The 26,885-nt window shown below is 39.3% G+C and overlaps 1 long non-coding RNA gene across 1 annotated transcript in view; it reads right to left on the bottom strand.

The window, feature by feature from the left end:
- Nucleotides 1-3,528: 3,528 nt before the first annotated feature.
- The window catches only part of LOC147582647 (uncharacterized), a 173,499-nt gene continuing 150,142 nt past the window's right edge, over nt 3,529-26,885 (bottom strand). The window contains exons 3-4 of the long non-coding RNA XR_015248766.1: nt 14,397-14,621; nt 3,529-4,365 (exon numbers count right to left, since the gene is read on the bottom strand). This is a non-coding gene — a long non-coding RNA (uncharacterized LOC147582647). The remainder of the gene's footprint in view (nt 4,366-14,396; nt 14,622-26,885) is intronic.

Raw genomic sequence — 26,885 nt, forward strand, 5'->3', positions numbered from 1 at the left:
AGGGAAGAAGAAAGGAAGAAGAAAAAAGCAATCATATTTTTCAAGGAAGAAAGGACAGCAGACCTTGTCTAACAGGGTAAAAGCAGAAAGGTACAGAATCTCCAGGGCCTTTCCAACACAGACATTGAACCTCGGGCTCTAGCCCTTCCCAACAATGAAACGATAGGAGAATTCAGGACCCGGGCACTGCTCCGGCATAACTGTGGACAGATTTTCCCCCATATGTTTACAGAATTCCGAAAGTACAGAAATAGCTGTTGAGCTCTAAGCAGTTTTTGTAAAATTACCCCAGCTCGGAGATGTTTTCATTCTACCCTGGGGACTCTTTGGTGAAATCTAAATAAGTGGAAAGGTTCAGCTATTTTGGAGTTTTCCTTGTGCTAAATAATATTCTGTAGATTGGATTAAAAGCAGGAAAAAAGTATATATATTCATATTCACATAAATCAAAATGGCTGAATGTTTAAAACAAACAAAAAAGTGCCTTTAGGCTAAAACCAATTATGGAAATTCTTAGTTAAAAGGGATAATTTATTAGATCATTTATAATGAGCACAACATGCAAATGAAAACTGATGTCCCTGTCCTCAGCTACCACAAGCATTATGATGTTTTCTATTTATAAAAATGATCACAATAAGGTTTGTGGAAGGCCCGTGGTAGGAGGATCTGGACAAGAGTCTACAAAAAGCCTGCCTGACCAACACTGATTGCAGAGATCGTCAGCTACACAGTGTGACAACTGTGGGTAAATTTTCTTTCTTGTGATTCTCTTCATTAACTTCACTGATTGTTAGGGATTATTTTTTAAATTAATTAATTCACAAATCCCCATGAGAACAACCCTGTTCACCTGATGAGTTCCCACCCATTCTTCAGATAGCAGCTCAACCAATACTTCCACAGAGAAGCTTTCTCTGACCATAAACCCCCAACAAAATCAAGCTAAATATTATATATTATAGCCCCTAATCAGTTTGTCTCTCCCTTAGAATGGAAGAAGTGGGAGAAGTGCAGAAACAATGCCTATTATATTCATTATAATAGCCCCATGCCCAACCTTTAGTGAATACTCTCAGCAAACATTTATTGAATGAAGGAAGGAAGGAAGGAAAGAAATCTATCCTTAATTTCTAAATAATATAATTGCATTGTTAGGAAGATTTTGACTGCAAGTAACACAATATACAACAGAACTTCATAAGATGTCCAGAGGCAGATGTTTCCAGAGTTGGTAAATTGAGCAGCTCAACCATGTCAGGGCACTGAATCTACTTCACTGTCAGTCTCTTGGTTTCCTCCTTATCATCACAAGATGGCTGCCACAATTATGAGCACATATCCTCACAATACTGGGTTTAAACCTGTAAATACTGAAAGAAAAGATCACGCCTCAAACATCAGTCTCTTATTAAGGAAGAAAATGCTCAGAGACCTACTGAACAGATTTCTTCCTCAGTTCCCACTAGCCAGGATATGCCCTTAGCCTACCTGCAAGGAAGGCTGGGAAAATAAAGTGTTGGCATTTTCCATATCTATAATAAGAGGAGGGCTCTATGAGCAAAAAGAAAGAATAGACAAGTGTCTACTATGTAGCAATCAAGAGTCTGCCAGAGGGACTTAAGATTGTATTCTTATCTTGATAGAAGATATATTCTTATAAAAAAAATATATATATTTTAAAAATATATAATTAAAATATGATCCCTGATGTACCATGAGAACATGGGAAGAACATGTTCTGCACATAGCTTCCCTTGGTCCAAAGAGGCAGAAAAGCAGAAGAATCCAAAAATGCTTTATAAAATGACATCCAATGCCTGATAAGAAAAGAACCTTGTCGGGGCACCTGGCTGGCTCAGTCAGTAGAGCATGCAACTTTTGATATCAGGGTTATTGAGTTCAAGCCCCATGTTGGGTGTAGAGTTAACTTAAAATATTAAAAAAAAAAAAACACCCTGTCAACATTATGACTTCAAAGATTATTTTGAAGTCCTATTAGGTCAGAGAAATGCAGCAGAAATGCATCCTGTTTCATCTTGCCATCCATAGGCTGCTGTTGTTTAACTGATGGCTCCTGCCCGTTTGTGGCTGTCATTTTAGAAAAATGGTTTTGTTGGATCTGGAGAAGTAGTATACATGCTCTTGTTAACTTTTATTCCTTATAAATGTAAAAGCCGCTTTCAAGTAACTACCAGATCAACCAAAACTTTCAATGAGCACCATAAAATAGACCATTTTTGGAAACCAAAAGGATCACAGACCGCTTAAAGTTAGGTATAGCATTTGACATATCTTTATAAGTGCACTAAAACCCAACATTATTGAGAAGTCAAAAGATGCAAAGACTCAACTCATGTTATGACTGGAATATAAGCTGTTATTTAAAGTGCATATACGAGAGACATATCTTCCTCTCTCCTATTAGCTTAGTTCAAAAATTCCTCAGTTAGCTGCAAAGTGCTGAAATAGTCCATTTCAGCTTTATTGGCAGGAATTTGACATACCTGGGAATAGAAGCCAGCCTATACCATTGACTTGAAGATGAAAGAACAATTTCTTCTTCAACTCAGAAAGATAAGACCATGAAGGCCCCACACAAGGTTTTCCCAGATCCAGAAGATTAGTGACTCCACTGTTCCTTGGAATCATTAAGCAGATCTGGCAAACTCATCCATCAGTTGAAGTTCAAACTAGTATTGTCAGAGTGTTGCAATTATTAACTTTCCTCAGCATGCAACATCTTTATACATCATGTCCCTTGGGATCATCTGAAATTTTGAGCAGGTAAAAGGAATAACCTGATGGAAAACCTGCTTGGTGATTGGTATTACAGGATTCATGATCTATTATTCTGTGGCTCTTTCACAGGGAAAAAAAATGTCAAATGTATTATTTAGGCTTTGGCTTCATCATTACCTATGATATTTTATCTTCTCTTAAACTCATTTCCTATATTTTACAAACCTTGTTATTTTCAAATTTTTATTTTTATTTATTTATTTGTTTATTGAGAGAGAGATAAAGGGTACAAGTGAGGGAGGGGCAGAGAGAGAGAATCCCAGGAAGGGTGGGGAGGGGGAGCAGAGAGAGAGAAAGAGAGAATCAGGGCTCACCAAAATGGGGCTCATATTTACCTGAAGTGGGACTTGTACTCAACCTAAGCAGGACTCTAGCTTGACTGGAGGTGGGGTTCAAGCTCACTCCATGTGGGACTCGAACTCACTAACCATGAGATCATAACCTGAGCTACAGTCAGATGCTTAATGACTGAGCCAACCAGGCACCCCATTTTCAAAAATTTAAAACTCTACTTTTCAACAGACAGCTTTCCCTTTTCCTTCTGTGAGAAGTGAGAAGATTCATTTTCAGAAATACCAAATAAAGGCAGTGCTGTCTAGTTAACAGTAGGTTTACAACCTATTGGAAATATGTATGAACCATCCACCTCCCCACCCCTCATCACACCCTGCCAAATGGAGTCCCGAAGCCTTAGACCCTTCACTTCCTGGTTCTTCTTCCCTCCTCTCCATTTCATGGGCTTATTTTCATGGGCTTTGCAATGAGCGTGTGCCAAAGAACTGAAATCTCTTCATCACCTCAGGGATGTATTTTTTGCCTTACGTGGGCATAGGAGACTCCCAGGTAAGGCTGTAGTACTCAGCCAATGAGGAATCAGAAGAGGGACTTGCATGCTAGAAGATAAATTGCCTGCTGTGTCTGCCACAAGTGTGCTTGTCCATCAGATACTGCTCTTGCAAGAATGTTGATTAAAGCCTCGCTTCACTGGGCTCCGAGTCTCCATGTCCCTCCTTTGACTGGGTCATTGTGCTTATTTCTCACACTTCCATCCTGCAGGTCTCCACACACACATCTTCTCCTCCATCTCCAGTGATTTGTATGTTGTTCTGTGACCATGATGTGACAAGCCTCTCAGAATACTTAACACAGATACCAGTAACGGGTGGTTTGTACATGTGTATAAATATTAGAGATGGCAGTATTTCTTTGGAGAAATTTTGAAAAGATTTAATTTTGAGGACTTGGCATTTCCCAAAGTCACTGCAACTGTTTGATAGAACTGAAAAGTATTTAGGACATATTCAAAAACAAAAAAGCCAGAAAAAGGTGTGTAATAAGTTTCCTCATGTTGTCCATATGCAACAGAACTGAGCTTGTTTTAAAATGCAGATTCTTAGTTGTCTTCTTAAATGTACTAAATCAGGCTCACATGGGGTGAGATTTTAAAATATGGGCTTCTTAATTTTTTATGCCTCCTTCTCAAGGCGATTCTTACCCAACGTTGCAGAACTGCTAGCATAAGGCTTTTCAGATCTATCAATTTCTTCAATTTCATCAATCAATCTGAAACAAAGGAGGTGAATGGGTGAGCAAAAGGAGGCCAAAGAAAGGTGTTTCTAGATACAAGGCTTGTCATGACTGTCACTCAAAGTATCTTTGTGCCATAGACTTCTTTGGCAGACAGGAAAGCTAGTGATACATTCCCTCACAGATTCAGTTTTTCCAAAAGCACAAAATACATATGATTATGAAAAAAAATGAATTCTATTGAAGTGTAATTCTATCTATGGATACCTGGGGAAATCTGTGAATACCAGATTAAGAATCCTTGAAAGAAGGGACAAAGAAACCCAACTATCAGAGCCTGCTAAGTGGGAATGACGGATCAGATTTGGTTGGATGCTACCTGATGCTTGCAGTCTAATTTAGGATTAGTTGCAGTAGGAGACTCTAAAACTGCTTGAGAGAAGGGTCATTAAAGCTATAACAAAAGTGTTTAAGAATGGAACCCATAGAAGAAGGATAAGACAGGGGCGCCTGGGTGGCTCAGTCGGTTGGGCGTCCGACTTCGGCTCAGGTCACGATCTCGCGGTCCATGAGTTCAAGCCCCGCATCGGGCTCTGGGCTGACAGCTCAGAGCCTGGAGCCTGTTTCAGATTCTGTGTCTCCCTCTCTCTCTGCCCCTCCCCCGTTCATGCTCTGTCTCTCTCTGTCTCAAAAATAAATAAACGTTAAAAAAAAATAATAAAAAAAAAAGGATAAGACACATACCCTGTTCTCCTCTGTCTTCTAGCTCTCTCTTTACACTTCCTCTCAGCCTATACAAATGGAAAATACTCCTCTATTTTAAAATCCATACCTTGGTCTTACATCTCCCTCTAACTACCATGCTACCTTTCCTTTTTTTCTTAGCGAAGCATCTAGAAAATTTGGTCTGCACTTCACTCTTCTCTCACCTGTCATCTGCCTTCTGTTTCCATTTCACTATTGCTGTTGTTTCTGCTAAAGTCACCAACAGCTGACACTACTGACCACTCCCTCCAATTACAGTTTACTAATTTAACTTCCTAGTTCCTTTTTTTCCTGGTTTTCTCACTGCTACAGATTCTCCTTTTCAGTCTCTCCTCTATGGGCTCCTATTTCTCCATTATCCCTAAAATGTGTCTCATCACTAGCTTCTTTTATTTTTAAGTTTACTTATTTATTTTGAGACAGAGAGAGAGAGCAAGCAGGCCCAAGGGTGGGGGAGGGGCAGAGAGTGAGGGAAAGAGAGAGAATCCCAAGCAGGCTCCACACTGCCAGAGCAGAGCCTGATGTGGGGTTTGATCCCCTGAACTGTGAGATAATGACCTGAGCCGAAATCAAGAGTCAGACGCTTAACCGACTGAGCCACCCAGGCTCCCCTCATCACTAGCTTCTCTCCTCAGTCCTCTTTCCTTCACTTTTCCTGCAAACTTTATCTGTCCCTCCTCCTGATTTCCATATACTGCCTTATTTTAGGCCTCCATCTTTATTACTGATTATTTACTGCAGTGGTTACCTAACCTACCCACCTGTCTTCAGTTTCCTTTCCAATCCAATCCTACCCACTCTCCAGGAAAAGGCATTTTTCCTCTTTGGAGGTGACCCTTCCCTTAGTTTTCGAAGCATTGTTTGCCTGAGTTTTCCTCCCAAATATTTGTTTGAAAGCCACTCCTATTTAGGTGAGGTATCTCTTGGTGTGTCCCTACAGTACCCTGAAACCTAGCAAAGCTCTCAAAAGTGTCCCATAAATGATCTCCCCTTCTAGACTATGGGCTCCAAGAAGGTTCACAGGACTTAGCCTGGACCTTCTATTTTTCTCCTCCCATCACACATATAGAGGAACTCAAAAAATCCATATCAAATTAAGAAAACTTCCTTAAGGAAAGAAAGCCAAAAAAATTATTTTTAAAATGAAAAACAAACTAGGATAACTGTAAACCCTACCACTCATTCTCTGCCTCTTTGGACAGTAAATGCATGAGAATGTCTTACACAATGATATAAAAAAGTAAAGGACATGGTAGGAAGAAGGAGATGATTAATCATGTCTTCCATTTAGACATGGCCAAATAAAAAATCCTTGACTCCCTACTAGCAGATGGTTGCCATACTAGATTTATCTCATTTATTAACCTTTTTATTCATTCAACACATAATTTTGAGTGGCTACCACATGCCAGTATGCAAGACATTGAGGATTCCGTAGTGAACATATATTCACAGTTCCACCCTCATGGAACCACAAGTGTAATGAGAGAAGTAGACAATAAATAAATCCATGCTTTTAACCTGTGATAAGTGCATAAAGGAAAGCCTTCCTGAAGGATCTACTGGACAAAGGACAAAAGCACATTCTATTTCTAGGAGGTCTCTGAGTCCCTGGAGAATTGAATTGGCCCTTGTGCGAGTCTTAAAGATTTCTTTTGTCCTCTTAACTGAAGACTTAAACTAGAAGTAACCTAAAAAGTTTACCTTTTTTCTTCCCTCCAAATACCGGTCTTGACCCTCCAGAGAGAATACCCTCATGACATAAGGAATGCCTCTTTCCCCTAAAGTCTGGAGTGAGCCTACCCTTCTTCAAGGCTATATTTTCTTTGCCTGAATCCAACATGGACTTTCACAATCAAGCCCGGTCACTGACAACACCGTGGTAGAATAAGAGAAGAGTTCTTTCAGAAGAAGACATTTTCATGGTCCAATTTTATTTCTATTCCCTTTACTTATCACCCTGAAAATGTTACTACCAACTCAGGCCAATTAGCCTCATTGGTTCAGCCTTGAGAGCCACAGCTCCTTCTCTTTGAGGTTGGCATGGCAGGGGGGGGGGGGAGAAGATTTATGCTCCCCTGAGACAAATAGTCAAGGAAACTGTGAGATTGTTCTTGATCTTCTCTTCCTCCTTCTTTTCAGGCATTTGGCTTCTACCCCAACCTCCTGGAGTTAGTGTATATATCAAGGAAAGGAGAGAAATGAAGAAAGGAGCAGAAAGAACAAAAAATAGAGGAAGAAAAATTCAAATAGCAGAAACATAGTCAGTAGAAATCCTAATTTTTCATTTGCCTTCTTATGAAAAAGACTAAATTGAAACATTGACTCTCAGATGGAAGGTATCACCAGCCCTCCCGTCTCTTCCCCCCACTATCATTCAATTGAGTGAATGTTTGTTGAGCATCTGCTATGTACCAGGCATCATGCACAATTCTGATATTGCACAAAGAAATTTTTAATTGTTAAACACATTGAGATTGGGAAGGGATTACTGGCATATATCTCCCATATTTTCTATCAGTGGTCAAGCCAGTGGTTCTCAGTGTATTCAAGTCACCAGGAGAGATTTAAAAAAAAAAAAAGAAGAAGAAAGCAATGCCCAGGCCCCACTCTCAGAGATTCTAATTTATTGAGTTTGGGTGACCTGAAGGCATCAGTAATTTTTTAAAAGAGTAATCTTTTTTTTTTTTTTTTTATTTTTGGGACAGAGAGAGACAGAGCATGAACGGGGGAGGGGCAGAGAGAGAGGGAGACACAGAATCGGAAACAGGCTCCAGGCTCCGAGCCATCAGCCCAGAGCCTGATGCGGGGCTCGAACCCACGGACCGCGAGATCGTGACCTGGCTGAAGTCGGACGCTTAACCGACTGCGCCACCCAGGCGCCCCTAAAAGAGTAATCTTAATGTGTAAGTCAGGACAGAGACCCACTGGCCGAGGCAGTAGGTCAGACCATTGTGAAAGGTAACAAGTCTAGATCTTCCAAAGTCCTATGAAAAAAGTCTTTTCCTATACTCAGCCCACATTATGGACAACACTGATACTTTGGAGTAATTTCTGTATCTCCCAGCTATTTTCCTCAAGCACAAATCTTGACTCCCAGCATCTCCATATGTCAAAGCTTTCCTGAGGATGCAAGGCATGGACAGTATCCTCTGTTTAATAACGGGGCTCTCCACTGGTTGCATTTCTAATCAATATCTCTGCCCTTCTTCTCCAAGTCCCTCCCTTCACAAGTAATGTATATCTAGGACAGGTTGAAATCTCAGTTTCTGTTGGTAATCTATATAATTATATTACTCAGCTACCAAACCTACTCCTGTAAAAAAGACTTAAGAGATATTTTTTCCTGAGCTAGAAAGGAGGAGACCATGACACTCCCTCACAGTTATAGCCTGGTTTTGGAAGAAGCATTTATTTGAATGACAATGCCTTTGAAAATAATATTCCCACTTCCTTGCTGGGCCTTCCTTCTTGGCTGAGCAGGTGTTCATCAGGAAACAAAATCTCATCTTTGCTGATGGAACTGGCAGTGCCTTCTAAGTAGGCCAAAGAATTTGGAGCTTGTCTAACCAGAAATTCTTACCCACTCCCAAAAAATGCATATCCTGTTCATCCAAAGGATGATAATTAGCACCTGCTTCTACCACTGAACTCCTGTGGGATCTGGCATGTTGCTCTTATAGTTCCTCTGGTTCATCTTGCAACTTTTCCCTAATGAACCACGTCAGTCACATGACATGCCACCTAATCTACCAGACAGGGTGTTGCAGGACTCCTTGGACCTAGGTGTGACCGCCCCAACAAAATCATTAGAGAGAGCATAAGAAAGGATGTAGCTGGAACTTGTCCAGGGACTTAATCCAATTAATTTGACAGCTGTAGATTCCTTTCCAGAAAAATTATAGCTTCGTAGAATATTGAAGCTAGAGGGACCTTAGAAATTACCTCATGCAGATATGGTTTATATTTTGGGACTCACTGCCTCTGACTAAAATCAGGTGAAAGTAATGGGCCTTCTTTCCAGAAAAAGACATGTATATAGATTTTCACAAGACTTTAGGAGGTTGGATCACAAACTCCATGGACTGGGTCCATGATCCCCTGTTGAGGAACTCTGATAAAGACTAACTGCCTCCACCCCCCCCCCCCCCCCCGCCAACACATACACATTTTATAGATGAGGACACTGAAGTCCAGAGAAGCATGAAAGTCTCCAAAGAAGTCACAGTTTAGTGGCAGAGATACAACTTCAAATTCCTGACTCTAGTACCATAGGACTTATCCAAGACCACTATCCTAATACCTCCTTAGAAGATATTTGGGGAATGACCTTTTTCTAAAACCATTGTCCTTTATCTGATGATTCCTGTTTGAGGACTTTCCCCTATCTACAAGTTGTGTCCTATTGGCAAGGTGGGCAACCATATCCTTTTGACTGAGCCTCTTAGGAGCAACCACTTCACCTACTCAAAATACTTTAAAGCATAAGCACCGGGGTTGGAGAGCTTTAGAGCCATGTCTTCACTAGAGCACCACCTGGTGGAGCACCACAATAAGTCCTACCTAAATAAGGGGAAGATACCTAGGATGTAGATGGTAGCATTGACCATTTCTTTCATATTTGATGCCAGGACAGCAGTTTTATTCAATTTTTTTTGGCATAAGTATTCTTTTTTTTTTTTAATTTTTTTTTCAACGTTTATTTATTTTTGGGACAGAGAGAGACAGAGCATGAACGGGGGAGGGGCAGAGAGAGAGGGAGACACAGAATTGGAAACGGGCTCCAGGCTCTGAGCCATCAGCCCAGAGCCGGACGCGGGGCTCGAACTCACGGACCGCGAGATCGTGACCTGGCTGAAGTCGGACGCTTAACCGACTGCGCCACCCAGGCGCCCCATAAGTATTCTTTTAAACTAAATAACCAATCAAACCCAGATTCAAAAATTAAGTGATTGCCCCCCAAAATCAAGTTTCTACTTCCTACCTTTTTATGAGGAGATACTCTTCTCTTCCCTTTTTTAAATCCAAAAGATAAATCCAAAATCAAGGATAAAATTTTTCCTGTTGGAGAAATAATTGCCAACTTCATGTGGCAAATAGAAATGGTCTCAGGTTAGTTGGTTTTTCTCAGTTGTCCCATTATCTAGAGGCCATGAGATTCTGCTTTTATCTCTGACATCTAGAGGCAGCGTAATCTTGGGTAAATCATTTAATTGCTTTCATCTGTGACACAGGGATAATCTGAGGCAATGATGATGGCATGCACTAGCTGTGTGATTTTGACAAGTCACCACAAACTTCCTGTGCCTCAGTTTCCTCTTCTCCAAAATAAGAAAGACAGTAATATCACTCATCTCTCAAGAGGATTTAATTGTACACGTTAGTCAGTTTTATGACATTTTGTGTCCAATGGCATGATATGGGCTTCAGACTAACTGAGACATTTGAAGTGATCAATACATTTTCCCCAAGACATGAATTGTTGGGGAATTATACAGGTCAAGCACTTGGTGTAGTGCCAGGTTCATAGCACATACTTCATAGCTTTGATTTATTAATATTCATTGAACATAACCTAGTGGTTAGAACATAACCTCACAGATTGCAATATCACATGTGCAATTGGCATAACATTAAGACCCAGAAAAATCCAATGTGAGTAAGGTAAGGGAGGCAAGTTCACCCACTTTCTTAATAGATGATGAAACCGAGGCTCAGAAGTATTAAGGGTACAAGACAGGCAGTTCAGAACTAAAATCTAGTATCTAAGCTTTTAGTTCTGTCTCCTAGCAGGACAATCCAATAAGATAAAAGGAAAATGCTTTAAGGAGTTAAATGCACAGCACAAGGCTTCTTATCAGTCTATTTACATGGGTCTCTCTCTCAGCTTCAAACACTAAAGGACCAAACTCCCAAAGCACCAACTTCATTGGCCATCAGTCACACATCCCTCACCTGGAAATCCCAGGAGCAATGCCCATCTCTGTGTGTTGTCAGACCTATCTTTCCCGGAGCATCCAGGCTCTAGGACACATGGTACTATCCTACCAGAGGACATGGACTTCTTCGGAGACTATGAGCTTCACACTGCTGGAGTTGGAAGAACAGCTAATAGGGCACAAAACCTGGAGCTGACAGCAAGAAGAGAGGAAGATTTGCCAGGAAGTTTAAGTGTCAGGGCCCTCATTCCCACAGGCCCCTCCAAGCTCTGGGACAGACCTCAAAAGTGATTCATATTGTCTTCTGATTTTGCAAAATTTCCCCCAAGATATAGTAATCATAATTACTATAAATAAAGACTGATATCTGTTTTCCACTCTGACTTCTGCTCCATTACACTCCCATTTGTGTCAGGGAATGGGAGTTGAAGGGGAGTTTTGAGAGTCTGTATAAAGGAAAGGTTAATAGGGATATATTCCATTTTCATTTAGTGGTAAATTGGTAAGCAGTTCATAGTCACTTATATAATGTATAATATGTGATTATTTTCTCCCCCAGCATAGGAATGGACCCCTGAAATACTCTCAGTGCCCACTATGTAATCTTGTCCAGTATCATGATAATAAGGTACAGGATCCAAGTCATGTCACAGCATCCTATAGTCCTATGGTATATGGCACCTGACACTGGAGCTATGGCAGTGGAGGAGAAACAAGGAAGGCTTGAGTGTAGGGAGTCAGAAGATAGACTGTGGATTTGTGAAGTTGTAAGTGGAGAATTCCGTTCTCACTGAGAACCTGTCAAAAATTCAAGAAAGCAGTTCTATCAGAATATACACTGTTTCTCAGCTTATACAATGATAAATGCACCTATATAATTTTTTTCTTCTTTCTTGATGGGAAACAAGTGAAATAGAATTTATCAGAATCCCCGTGGGTGTACAGTACAAACATGTCACAGTAGTAAAAAAGTGTGCTTATGTATGAGGCGGGATGCTCTATGCATTTCATCAATAATAAAAAATAAATTTTGATCAACCATGTGAAGATAAAGACTAAATTATTCTTCTGTTCTTTACAAGAAAAACATTACGAAATCCATTGCTACATGAAGAGGTTGTAAGTGGAATGCACCCAAATGTGTAGGAAAATATATAAAGCAGTTAATTTAAAAAACATTGTGTTACTTTTTTGTGATTGTATGATATTTGAGCCATTTTCAGGTTTTCAGAACTTGTAATTTCTGGTAATCTAGTTTTTAATTATAAATAAATGTTTATTTCACAATTACTTATGTCATCATTTCTCTTTCTACTCTAGTACCTGAAGAAAATATTATATAAACTTAAGTCCTACAAAACCTATATCTTTACCTTAGGCTGGGGCAAAGAGAGAGAAGGTAGGAAGGAAATGGAGGGACAAAGAAAGACAGAGACAGAAGGAAAGAAGAGAGGTCCAATAAGGACAAGAGTCGGTCATGAGGGGATCAATCAGTTTGAAACTGCCTCCACCTTTGAGTAGGTCTCTTATTCCCCAGCAGACAAATGGCCATTTACTTTTTTATTTTGTCTTTACTTTGTATCTGATTTTCCCTATCTAAAAAAAAAAAAAAAAAAAAAAGGCAGAGAATTCTGACTGTGAATTCATTTTGCCAGTTTGTGCCTAGAAATTAGAACACACCAAATACCATCCATTTTATTTGGTCCATGGGTTGGAGAGTCCACTACTCTACTAGACATTGTTTTCTTTTTACTCTCTCAGAGTGAATACCCTCAAATGCTACATTAGCTTAGTTAGAAAATGTCCCCATTTCCTGGTGAGAGTAGGATTACAAAGCATCCCGTGAGCAGAGCTACAGCAGGACCAAGGAGATTAAGCCTGCTAACAAGCAGACCTTCAAAACTAAAGTTCTATAGAATATTAAGACAAATAGTGTCATTATCATGTCTCAGTTTCTACTGGCTTTGGAAATGCCAACCCATCTCTCAGGTATATTCTCAAGAATAATTTATTTAGTGCCATTTTTTTTAATATGAAATTTATTGTCAAATTGGTTTCCATACAACACCCAGTGCTCATCCCAACAGGTGCCCTCTTCAATGCCCATCACCCACTTCCTCCTCCTCCACTCCCCCCATCAACCCTCAGTTTGTTCTCAGTTTTTAAGAGTCTCTTATGGTTTGCCTCCTTCCCTCTCTGTAACTTTTGTTTCCCCTTTCCCCTCCCCCTTGGTCTTGTGTTAAGTTTCTCAGGATGCACATATGAGTGAAAACATATGGTATCTGTCTTTCTCTGCCTGACTTATTTCACTTAGCATAACACTCTCCAGTTCCATCCACGTTGTTACAAAAGGCCATATTTCATTCTTTCTCATTGCCAAGTAGTATTCCATTGTGTATGTAAACCACAATTTCTTTATCCATTCATCAGTTGATAGACATTTAGGCTCTTTCCATAATTTGGCTATTGTTGAAAGTGCTGCTATAAACATTGGGGCACAAGTGCCCCTATGCATCAGCACTCCTGTATCCCTTGGGTAAATTCCTAGCAATGCTATTGCTGGATCATAGGGTAGATCTATTTTTAATTTTTTGAGGAACCTCCACATTGTTTTCCAGTGTCATTTTTTTAATGCTTATTTATTTGGAAGAGAGAAAGAGAGTAAGTGAAGGAGGGGCAGAGAAAGAGAGAATCCCAAACAGGCTCTGTGTTGTCAGCACAGAGCCCAACATGGGGCTCAGTCTTAGCAAATTATGAGACCATGACTTGAGCTGAAATCAAGAGTCTGACACTTAAGTGACTAAGTAACCCAGATATCCCTAGTGCCATTTTTTAAAATTATGAAATGCTTAGGAAATATAATTCCCTAACTTCCTTGCACCCTTTAAGATGTTATTACCGTTGAGGAAAATAGAATGTAATTACATAATATAAGTATGTATCACCCACACTGTGCTACTCTTACCAAGCAGAATTGTAAATCTGAAAACACATGCATAATGAGAGTAATCTTTGCCTAAATCATAGTGGCTTCACCCAATCCTTTATCTCAACTCAAATTTCTCAACTAATTATGAAAAAATAGAAGACATCTTGATTTACAAAGTTCCCACAATCCTGGAAACACTGGTAAAGACTCAGTGAATGGTTTGTTGATAACACATGAAAATATACATTGTCCTTTTCCCACCTTTATGGCTCTAGTAGTTTAGAGTACTGCAGGAAAATGGCAATTTTGAAGCTCAACACTGCAGGAGGCAAAGCATTAATACTACATAGCATTCAGCTGATGGAAGATTACAATGAAAGATTTTCAGATACGAGCAACCATATGGTAGACAAATATTAAAGAAGAAATGTCACCTTTTGGTCTGGTGCCAGAACCCGAGACACTTGTCATATGGAGCTCTACCCATTCATCAAAACTTGGCTGTTGCTCTGAAGTTCACTGGATATGAAAGGAATGTCCCAGCTTGATAAGGGAAAGACAGGGAAGGCCTCCTGAGGGACTTCTTATTCCATGCCTGTGGTTTCTACGGGAAGGACAGTTTCATGCTTCATTGTCTTCCTTAGTCATGGCTTGCTCAACTGCATGAAATAGAAATCCATTCAAATAAGTTAAAGCAATGGAATAATATTCAGCAAAGATAACGAATAAACTATTGGTGTATGCAACTACATAGTAAGTTCCATAAGCATAATGTTAAGAAAAAGATTCTGGAGACAGAAATGTTCATACTTTGGGATTCCATTTATATAACAATGCAAAACTAATCTACAGTGTGATAACTGAGTAATTTTATCACTGAGTGTGATAACTAAGAGGAAGCCATTGCAATTGTCCAAGTGGCTTGGACAGAGTGGGAGCAACAGACATGGAAGCAAGTTGATGGTTCTGGCAATTCTCAAAAATGAAGTTGTGGGTCTGGAAGGCAATGCAAGAGCTGTCCCCTACACCTTCAGGTTTTCTTTCTGAGAAAAAGTAGGAAGTGGGGGTGGTACCAGGTAGTTCCTGCTGGCTTGGGGTAGAGAGCCTTTCATCATCACTAACTCCTGCCCCTCCTGCCTCTCTCCTCTCATTTATCAACCAAGTCAGGAACCTGTAGAGCTCTTTTGTCTTACAGCCCACCAAACACAGTGCTCTGTACAAGAGGAGTGAGGACCCTTAGAGAAACTCACAATCCAGTTAGAGGAAACTGAATACTTAAAAGATCACAAATAGAAGTAAAACAAGAATAATTTTATAACTTCTCTTGAGTAAGAAAGACTCAATCTGGCAACATTATACCATTTGAAGGAAGCTAAAGCACAAACACACACACAAACACATACACACAGAGTGGGGGGAGAGAGAGAGATTAGTATGGATCAAGATTCTAGCAAGAATGTTAATTCATAAACATTTAATAAGCTTTCACAGTAAACATAAATCACTTCCATAGTCATAACTGCTCTTCACAAATGGTTAGAATCAGCAAGGAGCCAAAAATGACTCCCTGAAGTGAACAACAGAAAAGATAAAGGGATCATGGAGGAGGTAGGAGGAAGGCAAGAGGGGTCTACCAGCTACAGAAGTACTTCAGTGGATCAGTCAGTGACTGCAAGTGAAAGGTATACCAATAATTTGTATAATCTTTGCTAACAATCACATGCATGCTTTGTTAACCATCAACATTTGCACCAATGTGTCTTCCCGCATATTATGGTCATTAATACATAGCAATATTTGGGTGGGGAGTAGCAGGCCAGAGGTAAGGGCTGGAGGGTACAATTCACAACAGATTGTTAAATTGTGACTTAACATCAGATGAGAAACCAAATTAATGCTCTAGACCCAGTCCTGTGACATTCTGCATCTGCATGCCTCTTAAACCACTAGCAGAAAGAGGCTGAGGTATTAAGAATGGACTCTTCAGGAACAATAAAAGTTTTGGGGGAACAGCAGAAATCTCGGAGTGATCAGAAAGCGTAAAGCTTAAGGATGAATATTACAACCAGTATGCTTGGTCATTTGTTTGTTTGCTCTGAAGTCTTTTCCCTATCCTTCCTCTACAAACTTCATTTCCTAGACTCTCTTGCCAACTGGCTTCTGGCTTGTTTTAGTCAAATAAAGGGAACCAGGAAGACTAGAGAGCAGGAGGAAGGGGAATTGGGGTGTTTCTTCCCTTTTCTCTCAGCTTCAGCCAGGGTCTCTGGCAGTGCCTGTACATCCTCCCTGGTTCCTGCTCTTATCATGAAGCCTCTGCTGTCAATTAGCTCCAGTGGGTGACTCTGATTCTTAGGCTCTGATAACTCCAATTCTTCTCTTTATCCTTCTGGCCCTATTAGGACTAGTAGCACCTTCAAGCCATTGTCTCACTGGCTTTTGTCTGGTTTTTCAGTTCTCACAACACCATTGTAACTAGTTCCACATATTAAATTCCTTCCACTGGAGTGCCTTGTATGGCCTCTGCTCATGATTGAGCCATGACTGATACAACCAGGAAGCCCTTCTTCTGCTAGAGTATATGTGGTTATCAGGCTATTTCTCCATAAAAATTTCCATCAGGAGTAATTGGAGGAAGGGGGGCCATGGAGGGCAGTTTAGAATTCTACAGTCATTGTTTTCATACTTTTAAAGGAAGTTAGTACTGGGAAAGGCATCAGAGATCACTGGGAAAAATGACAGAAGAGCTGATGAGAGGTTCAAGGGATTCAGGATTCTGCTTTCCACACCAAGAAGAAAGACTGACATCCTATAACAAGCAACCTGTGGGGGACACTATTAGGTACCAAAAGCATATGGTTTTGCACAGTGTGTAACAGGGGAGTAATAAAAATGAACTGTGTCATTCTGAGCACACTAGGCAAATGTTGTGAGAGTAGAATGTCTCACCTGGGGGATCATAAGAAGATTACAGACTGAATAGAGGGCCTTTTCCATGAAGTGGCCCATAGGGAAAGGCTGAGAGTCTGAAGGTTGTTTTATGAAGCTCCCCCAAACTATATAGATCCCTTTCATAGCTGCCACTTTAGCTGTTGCAGATGATAGAAGACTTCCCAACTTGATTACAAATCCTCCATTTTCTGGAGGGAAGTCCAAAAATCAGACTCCATAACCCCTTTATTTGTGGTCAGTCTCAGGCTGACCAGGCTGGTCATGGGCCTATTTCCCACAGATCCATTTTTCTCCATTTTTCATGCTTTCTCTTGGAAGGAGGGAATTGATCCTGTCATGCTGCATTTTCTAGTATCCCACATTGGCTGGCTTCTGGATGACTGTGGGCAATGACAGTCATTAATGGGAGATTAGAGGGAGACAGGAAGAGAAAGATCAGGGTATTTCTCCTTTTTCTCTGCCTTGGACAGCATCTCTCCCAGGAAGAAGGGATGCATCTTGCAGGTGGGCTCACACTCTTTCCTTGTGGCCTGCTATGGTTCCATGTTCTGCTAAGTGATCCCAGTCCTTGGCTGCCAATAAAACCACCTCTTCCCTCAGTCCTTCCAGCATAGGAGTGGTAGGGGATTCCAACTATTGCTCATTTTGGAGTTGTTTCATTGTACCTTGTTTGGCTCTTCCAGCTTCTATCACTTCTATAACTGATTTCTTGCACTGTATTCCTTCTGCTTTAAATAATTTAAATCAAGTGTTTTCTAATCCCCAGTTAGGCGCTGACTAACACACTAACCCAATTCAGATGCAACACAGGTCAGAGGGAATTAGGACAAGCAAAGGGGTACCAGGCAACTTCAGCTCTTGATCCCAAATCCAAAAAGCAAGGTTCATACACCTTTCCTGAGATCAACTGTGTGGCTAATTCTCTTCCTTCAGTCTTTCAGAACAGAAAGCATCAAAACAAGTTGTCAAAAATTTCACCTTTTAGTGCATTTTCTTCCTATATCTGAGAATCCCAAATAGTTGCCTTGAAACAAGTATTTTTTTTTTTATTATGTCTCCTGCTCTGTTTTATAAGTAAAGGCATGGTGAAATTTCAAGGCTCAGAACACTTAGGCAGCTATAGGTCTGAATTGCTCAAAAGGTCAGACTTTAATATTATTAAGCATTGACTTTTAATTTAATTTTAATTAAACTTTTAGGGGCGCCTGGGTGGCGCAGTCGGTTAAGTGTCCAACTTCAGCCAGGTCACAATCTCGCGGTCCGGGAGTTTGAGCCCCGCGTCAGGCTCTGGGCTGATGGCTCAGAGCCTGGAGCCTGTTTCCGATTCTGTGTCTCCCTCTCTCTCTGCCCCTCCCCCGTTCATGCTCTGTCTCTCTCTGTCCCAAAAATAAATTAAAAACGTTGAAAAAAAAATAAAAAAAAAACTTTTAAATTTTAACTAAATTTAAAAATAAATATGCAATAAAATTGACTTTTTTCCTTTTGGTGTACAGTTCTGAGAGTTGTAACACATATGTAGATTAATGGAACCACCACCACAACCAGGATTCAGAGATGTTCCATCATCCCAAAAAACCATCATGCCACCCCTTTGTGGTTATACTTTCCTCCTACCCATAATTTCTGGCAGCCACTGATCTGTTCTTCCATCTCCATAGTTTTCTCTTTTTGATAATTTCATATAAATTCATATGTGATCTTTTGAGACTGGTTTCTTTCACTCAGCAGCGTGCCTCTGAAATACGTCCACATTGTTGTACATATGGTAGTTTTTTTCCTTTTTATTACTGAGTAATATTCCATCATAAGGATATACCACAGTTTGTTTATTCATTCATTTGCTGAAGGCTATTAGGGTTGCTTATAGTTTGGGGCAATCATGACTAAAGCCACCATAATTATTACGATACAGATTTTTGTATGATGTAAGTTTTCATTTCTCCAGGATAAGCACCAAAGAGTTAAAGATGGCTACTCTTGTAATGAGGGTATGTTTAATTATGTAAGAAAATGCCAAACTATTTTCTAGAAGTGGTATACCATTCTGCATTCTCACTAGCCATGTATGAGAGTTTTAGCTGTTCTACATCTTTGTCAGCACCTTGTATTTTCAGTATGCTTAAAATTTTGGTCTCAGACCTGCGTAGTAGTATATCATCATAGTTTTAATTGTCATTTCCCTAATGACTAATAGTGTTGAAAATGTTTTCATGTGCTTAATTGTCATCCCTATAGCCTCTTTAGTAAAATGTCTGACAAGTTTTTTTGCCCATTTTTTAAAATGCAGTACTTGTTTCACTACTGTTTAGTTTTGAGAGCTCTATGTTCTGGATATAAATTCTTTGTCAATATATTATTTGCACCTATTTTCCCAATCCATGGCTTACCTTTTCATTTTTGTAATGCTGTCTCCTGAAATAAAAATGTTTTTGACTTTGTCAAAGTCCAATTTCTTTTTCTTTTGTGAATTGTACTTCTGTAAAACTTCTTTGTCCAGGTGTCCACTTTGCTCCATGTCACAAAGATTTTCTCCTATCTTTTCTTCTCAAAGTTTATATAAGAGTTTGGTAAAAAATTAAAAAGCAATTTGTGATAGTCAAGTGGCTATATGGACTTTGTAATAAAGATATCAGTATTTATATCACTAAAATTTATAATAAACATGTGTGTGTGTTTATATACTTTTTTTTCTGAAAAGCTGGTTGTTAAACACTTACCAGCATAGTGCTACTCTGAGAACACTGCTGTAAGGTAAACACTGGAAGTTTCAGTCATGGATTTTGCATTTTGGTTCACTGGATTCTAGTTCTATGGGTACCATTTACTGGTTAACTTCATGTGAGTTACTTAAACTTTCTAGATCTTAGTTTATATTTATGTAAAATGGGTAAATGGGCATAACCCTGACTTTGCAAGGCTGTTTTACAGACCAAATCATCTAAGTTTTGCATATAATGCTTAACACAGTGCCTGGTACACAATAAACTTTCAATGAATGGTAACTATTGTACATTGGCCTGTTATATCAAAACCTACTGTTCATGATGATCACACTATATTATTTAAGAAAGATTCTATTTTTGGTAAATATACTTTATTTAAAAATATAAGAAAATAAGCAATATGTTTTAGATTAATTTTCATCCATGCTTCAATATTTAACTGCTTAGGCACTTAAAAAGGATGTGGTATACGAAGTTGCCTAGAAATTCCCTTGGCTAACAGTCACATTATTTCTGTAGAGCTTTATGGCTCACAAAGTGCATTCTAACACCAGTCTCATCAAGTCCCCACAACTAGAAGATCTCTGTCGATCATGAACATTTATGATTGAGCCAGAAGTTCCTTTTGTTTTACAGGCACGCAGAAACACTTTTCCTTGTCTGTAAAAATCAATTAAAGCTTCCCTAGGACATTTTGACCTCAAGGGAAGGTGACCAGCCCAAGGGCAGTCTAAGGAACTTCTCTGTTGTCCTTATCAACCTATAACTAGCAAGCTGGTTGCTTTTCCTGTTTGCCAATTGCCTTTGTACCAAAATGTTCCCTCCCCTCAGGCACCCCCTGAGCTTCACTCTGAAGCAGGAGCAGGATAACAGGAAGTGAGGGAAACTGGTTTGTGCTGTAGTCAACAGTACAGAGGTTAATGTGTCGCTAAAGGAAGGTTCAGAATGAGAACATCTAAGATAACACAGCCCTTCCCATGGTTTTTAACAGTCCCCATGCTTTTGCACTAGTTATTTTTATGCAGAAAAACTTTCCAAAGTTTTGCTAGACAAATGCACAGTATATGCATTGGTTTGCATTTGTACATATATTTATAGCCACACTCATCCACATATATATAACATGTGAGTCTGTGTTAAAAAGGCATTTGATGACTAGTTTCTTTTAAATCAAGGCCAAAAGAACTCTCAATTTGATGTCTGTGTTTAATAGAGCCTTTTCCCCTGACAATAAATACCTTATATAATAAATACCTTAGTCAAAGTATATGTTGCTTCTCTTACACCAAGTATCTGAGAGTAAACTAGATAAACCACTCGCTAATGGATGTAACTTTCTAGATGTGTCATAGCTTACTAATATATGTAATGAACAGGATATGAATTATGGAGAAAATGTTTGTATTTGATTTTGGCATATATTATGTGAGTAATTTCCTTGTCGATAAAGTGTCTGTCCTTCTTATGGGCATCTTCTTCTGGTTGTGTAGTTTGTCATTGTCAGTGCCCCAAACTGAACACAGACACCCAGAAATGACCCAAGCAGTGCATGATACAATAGGATCAATATTGCTGGGCAGTTAGTTTTCATAAAGCAGCCTAGAATTGCGTTAGCTTTTTAGGTAACTGAATTAAGAAATAATTGAATGTATAGACAACTAAAACTTTCACAATTTACCACTAAAGTAAATTACCTCAAAATTACTTATGGAACTGAGATTTTGCTGCCAATGTTGGATTTTTCATCTCCTAATTAAATTTAATTTTGTTACTTTAAGCCTACTCCACTAGCCTATTGAAATCTTTTGAATCTTTAGCCTATCAATATTAATTATTTCTCTCAATTTTATGCATTAAAAGATATTTGTGTTTTTAAAAGATGTTCATTATATTTGCCTGCTCAGAACCACTCCCCCTGTTTTGTAATAAAATCTCTTTTTTTTTTTTTTTTTTTTTTTTTTGAGAACCATTCTTTTTCATTCTCTAAGTACTTTGGGTGGAGGTCATCTAATGCCGTGGCTCCATGGAAGGGAATGTGATTTTGGCCTGGCTAATCAGAATACTCTATTACCCTGGCCTATCATTATTGATTCAGGATTAAATACATGACTAAGTCAGGTCATGAGAATTATCTCAGGGCTTCTGCTGGGATTTATTCTCCCTTGATAGAATGTAAAAATGGAATTATGGGGGCGCCTGGGTGGCGCAGTCGGTTAAGCATCTGACTTCAGCCAGGTCACGATCTCGTGGTCCGTGAGTTCGAGCCCCGCGTCGGGCTCTGGGCTGGTGGCTCGGAGCCTGGAGCCCGTTTCCGATTCTGTGTCTCCCTCTCTCTCTGCCCCTCCCCCGTTCATGCTCTGTCTCTCTCTGTCCCAAAAATAAATAAAAACGTTGAAAAAAAAATTAAAAAAAAAAATGGAATTATGTGGGTCATCTTTGCCATCATATGGAGAAGCTTATATAATATAAAGCCAATAGAGAGGAAGCAGAACCAAGAGATGGTGAGAAAGACAGTATTTTTTTTTTAATTTTTTTTCAACGTTTTTTTTTATTTATTTTTGGGACAGAGAGAGACAGAGCATGAACGGGGGAGGGGCAGAGAGAGAGGAAGACACAGACTCGGAAACAGGCTCCAGGCTCCGAGCCATCAGCCCAGAGCCCGACGCGGGGCTCGAACTCACGGACCACGAGATCGTGACCTGGCTGAAGTCGGACGCTTAACCGACTGCGCCACCCAGGCGCCCCAGAAAGACAGTATTTTTATCATATCAGTCAAATTTTATAATCCAATCTGTGCTTATAGCCTCACTCCTGAAATTTTCTCGTTGAGTTTCTGGCACTTGCAATTAATAGAGCTTTACTCTTTATTTTTCCTACTCAAATGCCTCATTACCATGTTGAACTAGAAAATATTATAGCACTCTCTCTCAAAAGTTTGATCTTTGTTGAGATTCAATTCAATGTTGTTTTTCATATTATTCTACTAGCTATGAGCATATCATCTGCCAGCTTCCATTTTTCTATCTTGAGACTTTCATGAGACTAGATTCTCCCAAGGACTTTGATAATGAACCATCTACATATAACTACTTGTCCAAAAACACTTTTGAAAAATGAAAGGGGTATACATGTCATGAATCCAATCTATTTTTCAATTTTTTGTAGTTTAGAATCTCATTTTCTTTTCAAAAAAACATACTGATTTTCTTTTAGAGAATGAACTATAACCCCCTTGTGTCTGCAGCTTTGGCAAACAGGCAAACCTCACTTCCTACCTCAGACCATAATCATCGAAGGGTCCAGAGCCTCCCTTTATCGCCTTTATAGAGTAAGGGGGCAGGCATGTGACTAAGCTTGGCTAATCACAGCTTCTCTCCTAAGACTTTGAATTTTGAGTAGTTTATACTAAGATGAAGGTATGGTTTCTTGCCCTATTTTAAATTATACAACACAGATGAGGCTTTTCCTTCTATAAGATAGGCCTACAACTTTCTATTGCCTACAAACGGTTACATGAAAGATTGTTTTTCTAAGAGCTTACCAATGATCAAATGATCATTCTGTTCAATATAAAAAAATATAAATTATTCAAGGATTTTCTTTAATTCACTGGTGGCTCTAACTCATCTTTTTCTCTCCTTGAAAATGTGTAGATATCAATCAATATTTCCTTTAGGAAATCTCTCTCAGGAAGGAGGCATTTTTACCATTCATGATTTCCCTAAGGCAAGTGAGAGAATTCTGCACATTACATGCTGTCTCAATACCCCTGGATTTCACTTGAAGATATGAGTTGGTGTAAAGAAATTTGGTAATTTTTTCCCTAGGTTCTTCTCTAAGTTCTTCTCTCAGCAGACTTAGGATAGTTTTAATAAGTCTTTTACACTTTCAAGGTTATTATTTTTGTCAAGAAAAAAAAAGAGAGGGGTGCCTGGGTGGCTCAGTGGGTGAAGCGTCCGACTTCAGCTCAGGTCACGATCTCGCGGTCCATGAGCTCGAGCCCCGCGTCGGGCTCTGGGCTGATGGCTCAGAGCCTGGAGCCTGCTTCCAATTCTGTGTCTCCTTCTCTCTCTGCCCCTCCCCCGTTCATGCTCTGTCTCTCTCTGTCTCTCTCTGTCTCAAAAATAAATAAACGTTAAAAAAAAAAAAGAAAAGAAAAAAAAAGAGAAAGAGAAAAAGAAGAAATGTTAGCTGGTTCTCTAATTTGAAATAAAACCTTTTACTTCAGTCATACTTAATTTACCACTTGCTTAGTCTTGACATGTTGGCTTAACCATGGTAGGGTTCAAATTATTAATCCATGAATTAGAGATAGTAAACTCTAGTTTTTACATTTTGTTAAAGGAACTACACATAGCAGAAATTAACTGAAGGCTAGTTTCTACCCTCCTGGCCCACAAGCAGGACATCTGTAACTTCTGCCTTCTTGTTTTTGCTGCACACATAGTTCTGAAGGTCTTTCTGTGTGTCAGACATTTCTTTCAAGACAAGACATTTCAGGATTCAGGTTTCCCTTGCTTAAGCTTGAGCCAGAAACAAGCACCATCTTCGTGGTATTTCTCTTAGTAATGAGTTCTGATTTCAGTAAGAAGTCCCCTAAAAACTTGGACATAAGAGGAACAGGCTTGCCAATGAGAGTTTACACTATATAAATTTACTAATGATGGATCAGAACAGAAGTTAGCAAAGTCATCTTACAATGCTATAATATCCCTTAGGTCAATGGTTCCCATACATTGGGATTTTATAGACAAGTAAAATTTCAAAATGAAATAAAACCCAAGGTTGCCAGATTATAAATTTGCCAAGGAAGGACATTAGAACAACAAATAATAAAATATCATGAAGGATGAAATCCCTTTCTCCAGGGATCAAGGAGTAAAATGGCCCATGCTAAGCATTTAATCAAATCCTAACAAGCTATTATGTCAGAGTTCTGCCTAGTCTTTGTGTTTCTGGAAGAGCAATTATGAGATATGGCTGAGCATAACCAGTTTCTTATTTAAGGAAATCTAAGTAGTCACAATTTGAAGATGGGTGTGGACAGGAGGCTCAGGTGCTGGTGTTGTAAATGAAGTGACCCTATTTCACATAATAAAGGAACAATCTAGTGACCAAGCTTGTTTGTAGAAGGGCAGCCTTGCTCATTATGAGCAGTAGAGAAATACTTTTCTTTGTCTCAATGGAGTTAATTCCATTGTAAAATGGTTGATGGTAGGTCTATTTTGGTGTGAAAATGTATTTTGTTGGCCCTCATATTATTTTAAAAATTGAATACTTTCAGGGGAGCCTGGATGACTCAGTCAGAAGAGCATGTGACTCTTGATCTCATGATTGTGAGCTAGAGCCTCATGATGGGTACAGAGATTACTTAAATAAATAAATCTTTTAAAAAATTGAATATTTTCAGACAGGTATGAATGTCCTTTTAAGCTCAACAAAAATTATACTGCTTTGTGTATTATAGCTGTTTCACTTTATTATCCATCAACATTGCCTATTTGGCCCGTTAGGCATGTGACACTTTTACCCTTAGTCTATACTAGGGATTGATAAACTATATCTGTAAAGGGCCAGATAATAAATGTATTAAACTTTGTGGGCTATGTGGTCTATGTTGGAAATACTCAACTTTGGCATTGTAGTGTAAAAACAGCCATAGCAATAGGTCAATAAATGAGTGTGGTTGCTTTCCCATAAAACTTTATATCCAAAAATCTGGCCCCAGCACCACAGTTTACTAAATCTCTGGTCTAGACTATAGTTTTCTTTATAATTAATATTTAATCTTAAAAGATGTTATATATCTTTGAAGGTGTGTGTGAATATATATACGACCAGTCTGGTCAATCAGGAAGAATAAATGGATGTATCTGTAAGCCATCTGGTTGGACTTTCCTCTGGACATGGAGTATCAAAGACCGCCTTGAACACCTTACTAAAGCATTTACCTCAGGGTGGCATTCTAAATTGAAGAAATCAGACCTATGAAAGTGCATAATGCATTACGGAGAGGAAACTATAAAAATAGAATTTGGAAAAAGTAGCATTTTGAAGAAAGTCCTCCATTTCAAATCAGGAGAGTAATATTAAGTAATGCATATGCCCATAAGAGACCAGACAAATAATTTACCAATAAGCTTTTCCCTACAGATGATCATATTTACTGGGTAATTTTACGGGAATTTTTTCATCTGTTATTATTGTTAGAGATCTCAAATCATTAGGAAAACTCAGCTGAAGTTAACTTATGTCCATCTTTCTCCTCTTCTTGGCACATAACTTAATTATAAGCCCCTTTTGGTAAAGACCCCCTGTAGTCAGGTGAAGGCCACAGATTGAGCTCATATTAATGGAATGCAAGTGAAGTGAAGTATGCCCTTTCCAGGCCAGGCTAATAAAGCATCTGCTATTTATGACTCTTCCTCATTTTTCCCTTCTGTAGTAACCTCAAAGCCAGGAGAGTACAGGATGGAAGAAGCCTGAGTCCCTGAGGTACCTCATGAAAGAGATCTAATCAGTAGAGCTTCCCAAGACTTTATGGGAGTGAAAAACTTTTATTGTGTTAAGTTTGAGATGGGTATTGGTAGCTAATTGACCTGGACAAATACATGGATGTACAGCTACAACCTGGTGTTTTGATGCAATGGGAGAAAAATGGAACACACCAAGAAGGAGAGGGAACTGTGATTTGTGCAAAGAAAGAGGCAGCCCAAGGAAGGGCTCTATCCATGATCCACCCACATCATGGTCCACATGGATATGGGAACTGGACAAGGCAGCTGATGGTGGATATCTCAGGACAGATACTCAAGAAAGGTGACTCTTAAAGGGAAGAAGCTGATGTGTGTGTGTGTGTGTGTGTGTGTGTGTGTGTGTGTGTGTGTGTGTGTTGGAGTTTGTATAAATGTGTCCTTATTTTTCTTATTTTGCCACAGACCATTACAACTTTTATCAAGGATCAATTTCTACCCAAAGAACCATTTGAAAACCATTACCCCCAGGATGACATAATGGGTTTTTCAAAAGAGTGTGGTCAGTCATGGAAACATGGACTAAATGAGAAACAGAGACCAGCATTTGTTATGTCTACCCCTGCACCATCCAAGGAAGAGAGGGTCATAATCAGTCATCTTTGGCTATATCCCATCCCACTGGCAAGAACATTCTTAACATGAAAATGGATAAACAGAGTGGCCTGTCATCAGACTTTTGATGTTTTGATCCTGTTGACAAAAATATTCTCACTGT

The sequence above is a fragment of the Puma concolor genome, chromosome A3 (genome assembly GCF_028749965.1).
Source record: "Puma concolor isolate L17-30 chromosome A3, mPumCon1.1.hap2, whole genome shotgun sequence".
Lineage (NCBI taxonomy): Eukaryota > Metazoa > Chordata > Mammalia > Carnivora > Felidae > Puma > Puma concolor.